This window comes from Heterocephalus glaber, unplaced genomic scaffold (genome assembly GCF_053883595.1).
Source record: "Heterocephalus glaber isolate CG9 unplaced genomic scaffold, H.glaber_assembly_v1.0 deba00001613, whole genome shotgun sequence".
Lineage (NCBI taxonomy): Eukaryota > Metazoa > Chordata > Mammalia > Rodentia > Bathyergidae > Heterocephalus > Heterocephalus glaber.
Genome location: NW_028258384.1, coordinates 15,827,969 through 15,838,004, shown reverse-complemented (window position 1 = coordinate 15,838,004; position 10,036 = coordinate 15,827,969).

The following is a 10,036-nucleotide window of genomic DNA, read 5'->3' as shown; positions in this document are numbered from 1 at the left end:
TCTGAGAAAATATTTCTGATTTTATTTTTTCCAGATCCCCGTTTGTTGTCAGTTCAGTGTGTCCAGGTGGTTGAGTATCAGAGTGTTCCATCTCATTTCCCTTTGGGGTTGCTCTAGGTGATTTGGAAGCCTGGTTTTGAGACTTATTTACATGTCTTCTCATTTCGACTCGGGGGGCGGGGGCATGCTTTTGGCAGTCATGTGACTCGGGTTCTCTGAGCTGGGAGAGGTAGGACAGGAGTTATGAGCGGCGGTAGGGATGGTGGCCCGGAAGCCCCTTCCTCTGGGCCAGGAGTGGCAGGACAGAAGGCATTCCAAAGGCCCAGGAATGGTGGGATGGATGGTGGCCCAAAAGCACTTTCCTCTGGGCTGGGAGAGGTGGGAGGGTTGGTGGCCAGGTAGTCCCTTCCTCTGGACCAGAAGCAGTGGGATGACAGCTCAGAAGCCTCTACCTCTGGGCTGGCAGCAGTGGGACGGAAGCCGACCCCAAAGCCCTTTTCTCTGGGCTGGGAGTGGTGGGACGGATGGTGGCCCAGAAGCCCCTTTCTTTGGGCCAGGAGCAGCAGGACAGAAGGCGGCCCAATAACTCTTTCCTCTGGGCCTGTTATGGCAAGATGGACCCATTTATATTTCTTAATTGGATTAATTTCCAAACAAATAGTGTCTAAATAGCTGCACATATGGAATTAGTAACAATTGAAAGCATTGACTGAGCCTATTGTGAATGAATAATTCTAAGAGAGTGATGTTTTAGAAAGCCTAATAAAATGATTAACACAGGAGAGTAGCTTCTAGAGATGCTTTTGTAAAATAGATGTTATTTGCAAGTATATACATTGTAAAAATGCTTGATGTGACCAAAATGGCATGGAATAATGCTTTTAGAAACACAAAGATCCATACGTATTTGACATAGTTAAATAAAAGTGGGTATTCGGACTTTTGCTGGACAAGGACAGCCAGCTCATTGTATTACTGACAACAAGTATGATGTTTCAGTGTGCCTTTTTCATTTAAATTACCAATTGCATGTTAATTTAAATAGGGGTTTATGTTTAATGAAAACAAAATGAAATTATATGGGTATCTCAGTTGTTTTCCTTCACAGTTTTATGTGTCTTACCAGAGAAACACATTTACTATTTACATATCATTAGAATTAAATCTTAACCCACCTTAATTTTTTTCTGTAGTTGATTTCTGATCAGGTAACTTCTCAACATAAAATGCAGTTTGGATATTTTGATTAGTGTAGGTCAGGAAATGTTGGTAAAAGAGGGAAAAAGGTAAATGTCTAGAATCAATGAAACACTATCCGCTTTGTTATTTTCTTGAATATTCATGATTTATGATTGACTTGATTGAATATAATGGTGTACACATATACAGAACATATACATACACAAAATGAAGATTTATGTCTTGGAATTCCATAGAATTCTATATAATTCATTTAAGTTATCAAATCCTAATCTATAGTTCTGCATATTAATTCTACAAAAAATGAAATTTTTGCCTAAATAAGCACTATTTTTACAGATATAGATTCTTACACAAGAAGTGAAAAGAAAAAGAAAATGTGTTGGATTTGGGGCAATGGTGGTACAATGAAAATTTTAATTTTCTTGCTACTTCCCTGAAGACTTTTCAACTTTACTTTCTAGTGTGAGGGACTAAAATAAACAAAATAAAAGAATGTAAACAAGATTATCAATACTTTATACTTTAAGATTAAATAAAATAAACAATAAATATCTTTGCATAATATATATTGATATGTGTTTTTACAAATCCATTAGCTTCATTTCTATTTTAATTCCAGTTTTCCCATATGTTCTGCCAAAAGGCAAACTCATAATTTTATATAATGTATATCTTATATATTTAGATGTATATATACATGTATACATATATAGTGTGCACATAAAGAAGATATTAAAATGTTTTGAATGTTTAAAATAAATTATTACAAAAATAGTCACATTGTCAAGAACAATAGGATAAGTGTGTTCCAAGGAAAAGGGAATATTGTATTTTGAGTATTTTGAGAAGAATTAATGGCAATGTAGATTGTTTTAGTATTCATTTTTATGTAAACATTCATCACATACTGTGATGAAACCCCACTGATCAAATGTTTTATGGGAATTTCGGTCAAGTAAATGCATAATTGTATCCCCTCATTGATCTTATTTACTGGACCTGGCACTGTGTAACTTTCAACTCTTCTGTAAAGTCAAAACAACAAGGAAAGGTAAACCTTTTTTATCAAGTACTGACATTGAAATAGCCATGGAAGTGCATGTAAAGACACTAAAGAAAGAGTACTTTCAGAACTCCTTCAGAAAATGGCAAGAATGATGGGATAAATGTATTCAAAATGAAGGAGAGTATTTTGAGAACTATTGCAATGTGTCTTTCATTGTAATAAATCTTTAAATCTTGCATATTCACCCCTTATTTTCTGATTATATCATTTTACATGCATACCTATGTGCTTACACACATACACAATGTGAGCAAATCGATAGAGTGGCCCATGTGTTCTAAGTATCTCATAAAGGTGAAAGCGGCCTTCATATTCTTTCAAAATAGATCTCCATATCTTTAGTCTGTGAGTGAGGTAGATGAATAGCAATTTACCTTAAATTTGAATGATGATTGATCTTCTAGCAAATGATTTGTATTGTGGGATGTATTAAACATTTCATGTTTACCTTATTTCCCTTTTGAAATCTATGGAAGGGAAATATTTTGTACTTAATAACATCTGTAAAAATTTATCTGGTTGTCTAATTTTACTATTTGCTATTTGCTAAAATTTAACATTGCTTTCAGGAACTTCCCAAAAGATGTGGAGCATGTTAATTTTTTCCTGAAAATGATATGCACAGTGATTTGCCTAAATGCAATCAATGATCCTTTTTATCCAGTAAATTGAATAGCAAATGATAAATTTAAGTCAGCTCTGCTGCCATTTATAGAACAATTCTAAGTCCCCCCCCCAAAAAATGAAATACTTATTAATGTGAAGATTTCTGGGTTATCAGTATCCATATAAAATTTCACAATGTGTACTAATTTAATTGTTAAAAATCACAAATTCACTATCACTAATGTATAGTAAAAATATTCTGGATTTTTAAACAATTTCTTGTTGAAAGTTTAAGGTTTAAGTGGGAGATAATTTTACAGTATCAGTCATTTAAATTTCCAACTCAGAAAGACAGGAGAAACTGCCTAGAAATCTCTTGATTAAGTTATTTATACATTTTTTTAATCTTGGAAGAGATTAGGATGGCAGCAATAATATGATACTGAGCTTAGCTATGATTGGGAAACACAACAAAAATTGCAGTGTGAGAGTAAAACATAAATTTGTTCTTTTAGGATTTGTCACAGTGGTGTCAAAAGGAAATTATTTTATTAAACACTCACAGAAAGGAATAACTTATTAAGGAGTATATATTTCTTAGCAATTTAAGCTGTTCTCATAAAAAAGAAAGAATATTGTGGAGAATAAACCATACTTAGCATTAGGAATAGAAATGGAAGACATGTAGTTTAACCTTTCATAAAAGTAAGCTGAAAAGGAAAAAAGATAAAGAGGGATAGAGAGGATATGAAATTGAGAAAAACCTGAACATTATTAGTAGACAACATAAATAAAATATATTAGCTTTTAATTCATGACAGCACAGATATTTCTGTGGTTAAAATGTCACTGTAGCAAGGGATTGGAGAGCAAGGAACAGAGGATACAGATTTAAGATTTTGCTTTGCATTTTCATCAGATGAAATCCCCAGTGATTTCAGATAATGCCTTACATTCATTAAGTGATATTAAAGATGTTATCACATATACTGCAATGGAAATGCTTCAGTTTTGGGTAGAACATATTTAATGTAATTTCAGTATTGGTAATGATGTGAGGAGTTGGCACTGTAAATATTCAAATTAAACCAAAGGAACATTTTGATTTTCATCTCTAGATTGCAGAATATCCTTTTATATATTCCAAAACATTCTCCAAGTAAATAAAGAGCAAGAAGGTACTGATGATGACACAGTATATTGTTGTGGAGAATTCTATTGGCAAAATCAAACTGTTCTAAACACTAAATTACTAGGAGTGAGGAGGATTAGAATATGATCATCCAATTGGCAGACAGCCTAGTAATGGATATGATAAAGAATTTGGAAATAAGAACAGGCGTCTCAAATAGTCCGGGGGGATAAGAAACAAATGAGATATTTTTTACACCCTTATCTTTAGTACATTCTTTCAGGAAAAGAGAAATAGGTGGGTTGTACACAGCTATGCCTGTATATCATAAAAGATGGATAAAAGTCATCAAATTGAAATAACATTTGTGTATCATATGGCATAAAGAACTTTTAACAAGAAATCATGTTTCAAAATAAGAATTTTTAAATATCTACTAGAAACATTTTATAATAACTATTTATCTCTGCTTACTTTATTTTTAAATTTGACTGTTTTTCAAAGGGAAAGTTTAATAAAAACGTTACTTCCTATTTTTTCAGTTACTTAAATCAATATGTGTGAAATTTTAACCAAACAACCATGATAAGTATTTTTGAATAACAAAATACAAGTGGAAAGAAATGAAACTTTATGAATAAAATATTCATATATAATATATATTTAATCAAAACAGAGATACTGATGACAAATATGAAACCATAAGTTGAAGCTAATATATGTTTAACTGTTTATACCAGATAATATGCTAACTGAGAAATTTATAAATTTTAATATACTGGAACACTAGGACCTTAAAATCTATACAGTGTCAATGTCTTACACATTACTGTATATTTGTCCTGAACTGGAAAATTAAGCCACTTTCTTTGCTGAATCTAATAATGTCTTATATCCTCTTTTTGCTCCACTAGATTTTTGGTAGCAAATCTACAGCTAGTTCTTCAAGGCTACTGAATTTCATACAGATATATGCCTGAAGCACTGCCAGCAAAAGGGCTACATATTCAGGGATAGTCCAGAGAGCAAAGTGAGTAGGCATAAAATCATTTCAGACATTAATTCCAATTCATTTCTTATCAGAAGAATTTTTGTTTCACCAGCTAAAGGTCTTACTTGTGGAATTCTTACTACCATTATGGAACTCTCTTGTTTATATGTGAATGATCTACTTAGACATGGCCCAATTTATACTAAATAATAAATTTCAATATTTCAAACCATACTTAAACCTCTCTCAAAATTCACAATGATTTCTCTCTTTCTAAAATGGTTACCTAAATTAAAATGTTCAAATTATGCTGAAAGAGAAAAGCAGTAAAATGCAACATGTGTATCCAAGCACATTCTAAAATGAATTCGTCTTTTCACTTTTTAGTGCATGATCTTGAAAACCTCCCTTCTTGCCACATAATAGTCACATTTGTCATATATACAACATCACTACTGTATCCATTTGTGCTCCTTAGAGAAAGGTTGGTGTTTGCAGTGCATTATCTTTTCAGATCCTAGAGGATACAAACTTCATGTTTTTCTTGCCTTCTGACAAACTAGGCAATAATAAAATGACATCAACCTTTCTAGATTGACAGTAATTATATATATAGTTGAAAAGTGCAAAGATAGACAAAATCTGACAACATAAAAGACAAGGACTCTTTTCACAAATCTATACTTGCAACTTAATCAGGGAATTGAAATGGAATATGCAAACAGGTTTATATATGTATTTCACAGCCTTCTGCTCTTCTAGTTGGATTCATAACTCTGCAATCTTCTAAACTGTCTTCCTGTTTTAAGAACAAGAAAGCCTTGAACAGTTTCATTAACAACTACAGAGAAGAAAGAAAAAACCCTCACTAAAGCATGCTACTTATGTTAATATGATATCAACTCAATTTTTTCAAGTGCTGACCAATGCTGAATAGTCAGATATATTTGTGAATTTTATATTTCAAAAGAAACCAGGGCTGGGGAATTAGCTCAGTGGTTCTGGTGCCTGCCTCACAATCACAAGGTTCTGAGTTTGATCCCAGGTACCCAAAAATTAAAAAAATTAAAAAAAAGAAACCAGTGCTTTTTAGTGGAATGTCACAAAGTTAACCAGCTGGAAGACATAGATTTCCTTGGGCACAATTTCAAACACAGCGCTTACTACTCAGTCTCTGAAAGAACAATAGACCTCAAGAAAACAATCCAAAAATTCATTTGGAACCAGAAGAGACCTAGAATAGCAAGAGCAATGTAGGGGGTATCACAATCCCAAACTTGAAACTGTACTACAAAGCTACTGTGGTAAAAACAGCATGGTACTAGCAAAAAAGCAGACCCGAGGATCAGTGGAACCAATTAGAAGATTCAGAAACAACACCAGACATACTCAGCCACCTCATCTTCAATAAAGGAGACAAACACCCTCACTGGAGGAAAGATAGCCTCTTTAACAAATGGTGCTGAAAAAATTGGGTTTCAACTTGCCAAAGATTAAAACTAGACCTATAGCTCTCACCATGCACTAAACTAAAATCAAAATGGATTAAAGATTTAAATATTAAAATAGAAACGCTGAACCAATTGGAACAGAGGTTAGGTTGAACTCTTGAAGAGATCGGTGTAGGAAAAGATTTTATGAACAAAACCTCAGTTGCCCGGAAACTAGCACAAACAATCAATAAGTGGGATCTCTTCTTATTAAAAAGCTTCTGCACAGCAAGAGAAACCACCAGCAGTGTGAAGAGACACTCCACAATGTGGGAAAAAATCTTCACCTGCTTTTCCTCAGACAAAGGTCTACTATCTTGAATCTATAAAGAACTTAAAAAGATCAGAGCTCCCAAATTTAAAGACCCAATCCAAAAATTGGCATCTGAAATGAACAGACATTTCTCAGACAATGAAGTAGAAATAGCAAATAAATACATGAAAAGATGTTCAACATCACTAGTCATTTGAAAGATACAAATGAGAACAAAACTGAGATTCCACCTCACTCCAGAAAGAATGTCTGCTATCAAGAAATCAACCAATAACAAATGCTGGAGATGCTGTGGGGAAAAATGAACCCTTCTCCACTGTTGGTGGGAGTGTAGACTGGTACAAACACTGTGTAAATCCATATGGAGATACCTCAAAAAACTAGGATTAGAAGTCCCATTTGACCCAGCTATTCCCCCTCTGGGTATCTTCACAAAAGAATTAAAAGTATCATACCACAGTGATATATGTGCACCCATGCTCATAGCAGCACAGTTTGTAATCGCTAAAACTTGGAAGCAGCCCAATTGTCCATCAACTAGAGACTGGATAAAGAAAATTATTATTTTTTTATAAAATGGAGTGCTACTCAGCCATAAAGAATGAGAATTTAGAGACATTTATAGCTAAATGGATGCACATTGAGGCGATACTCTTAAGTGAAATAAATAGGACAGACATATGTAAATACTGAATACTTTCTCTGGTGAGAAACTGAAAGTGTAAAAAAGGATCAAAGTGTATGATAGATAATGTGAAATATGAAGAAAAGTTCCAAAGGGTAAGAGGAAGTGGGGGCAGTAGGGGAAAGGAAAGAAGGGAAAGGAATAAATTTGAGAAAATTAAAAAATGGAAACAAAGTCTTTGTAATAGGGAGAGTTGGAGGGGTTAAAGGGAGGGTAGGGGAATGGGGAAAAAATAAGATCCAAGATATATTATGTAAAGGTCCAAATTCTCAATAATGAATGTCACTATATTTTATACCTAAAATGTACCAATAAAATTTACGAATGAAAAAAAAAGAACACAGCTGGGGATTTAGCTCAGTGGCACTGGGTCTGCCTTGCAACTGCATGTTCCTGAGTTCATCCCTGGCACCAGAAAAAAAAAAGTGCAATAGCAACATAGAGCTTCATTTGAAATACACAATGAACTGCTCTCATAAACCTCAAATCAAAAGTCTTTATACAAGAGAGTTTGATATTGCAGACAATTACTGGATCTCCATTTGTCCGGCATTATCAGCTGTTGTTGCTTTGTTCATTCCTTAACCATATTTCAGGAATTATTGATAGAGCAATTGTCATAGATTGTCCTGTTAATACAAATGCATTATCAATCAAAACAACTTGGTAGGTATTTCATACTCTAGGCTTCATTAGTCTATCTCACATCTGTCTCTGTTTTTCAATAATGCTTAGTTTTATAAAACCTGAAGTTCCATTCTTAACTTTCTATTGTCTGATTCATTGATATAACTATATCTCCAGTTCTTTTTTAAATACTCACACCAGTATAACTTTACCATTTAAAAATCAAAGAAAATTTATAATTTTGAAGCTAAAGGTGGAATACTGATAAATCAAAACTAGTATTTTTCTAGATGTTTATAAAGGGAAGAAAGCTGTCTAATACATACTAATGATGATAGAAGCATATACATTCCCTCATATCACTCTTGTTATTAAAAGTCTTGTCATTCTTTGGAACTCATTGAAAAATGTACTACTTTTAGTTTATAATGCTCTCAACAAAAATCATATTTAGATTGCCATCTAAATAATGCCTGAAAGTATTCAATTGTATATATAGCTCCTTACACATGATATGGCATATTTTGATATTGCCATTATCTATGACTCTTAGGAAATCCCTAATGAATACAGACTATACTTTCAAAATGAGGTTTAAAGTAAGAGACTATAAAAAAACTGAATGAATTAGCTATGTGACTTAACTAAATGGGGATGCTTATAAAAAATGAGAAATTAGACACATTTATAGCTAAATGGATGCACATTGAGGCAATACTCTTAAGTGAAATAAATAGGACACACATGTATAAATACTGAATAGTTTCTCTGGTGTGAGAAACTGAAAGTGTAAATAAGGACTAACATGTATAATAGATAATGTGAAATAGGAAGCAAAGGGGCAAAGGGGAAGAAAGTGGGAGGGGTAGGGGAAAGGATAGAAGGGAATGAAATTAATAATGAGAAAATGGAAAAATAGGAACAAAATCTTTGTAAATAGGGAGGAATGGAGGGGTTGAAGGGAGGGCTGGGCAAGGGTGAAAAATGAGAACCAAGAGAGATTATGTAGAGGTGGCAATTTCCAATGATGAATGTCATTATATTGTATACCTAAAATGTACCAATGATTAGAATGAATAATCAATAATGCAAAATAGGAAGATAAGGTCCAAAGGGGTAGGGGTAGTGGGAGGGGCAGAGGAAAGGAAAGAAGGGAAAGGAAAAATGATGAGAAATGGAAAAAATGGAAATAAAGTCTTTGTAAATAGGGAAGGGTGGAGGGGTGAAGGGAGGGCTAGGAGTGGGGAAAAAGTAAGAACCAAGATGCATCATGTAAAGGTACAATTTCCCAATGAGAAATGTAAATGTGTTGTATGCCTAAAATGTACCAATACAAGAATTTAAGACAAAAAAAATAAATGGGGATGTTGATCTTGAGGAAAAATGGGAGGAAATTGCAAAAGATTTATTGCAAAAACATTAAAATGTGGAATCAGGCTGAATAATGTGTCAGTTCATTTAAGCAAATCTTAAGTCACCTGCTGAGACAATGAGCTCTTTCACAATAAGAACCACAAAGCTTGAGGAAGTCATTTACTCAGGGTAGTTATGGTCTCATTTTTCAAAAATAATATAGAATGTGAATTTTATTTTATTTCAGATTTCCTGAAGGAGTTAATTCAAGAAAGCATAAAACAGTGATGTAAAATTTGAATGACACTGATGTCATATAATTGAATATGACTATGTAGGCAATAGTAATTTAATAAATTCCCAAATTAGGCTTTCAGAAATTAAATTAATATGCAATATTTAAATTGTTCATTACTTAAAATTATGTATTCTCACTTTTAATGAATGGATACTAAAATTATCTTTGCATTAAAGCCTATCATTACCTTGTATAATACAGTACATATACAATTAAATCACAGTTTATAATTAACTTGTAAATATTCTATACTCAATGTGTAAAGTAAGAAAATTGATGCTTTTGCTTCTTATGAACTAAGGTTTACATAC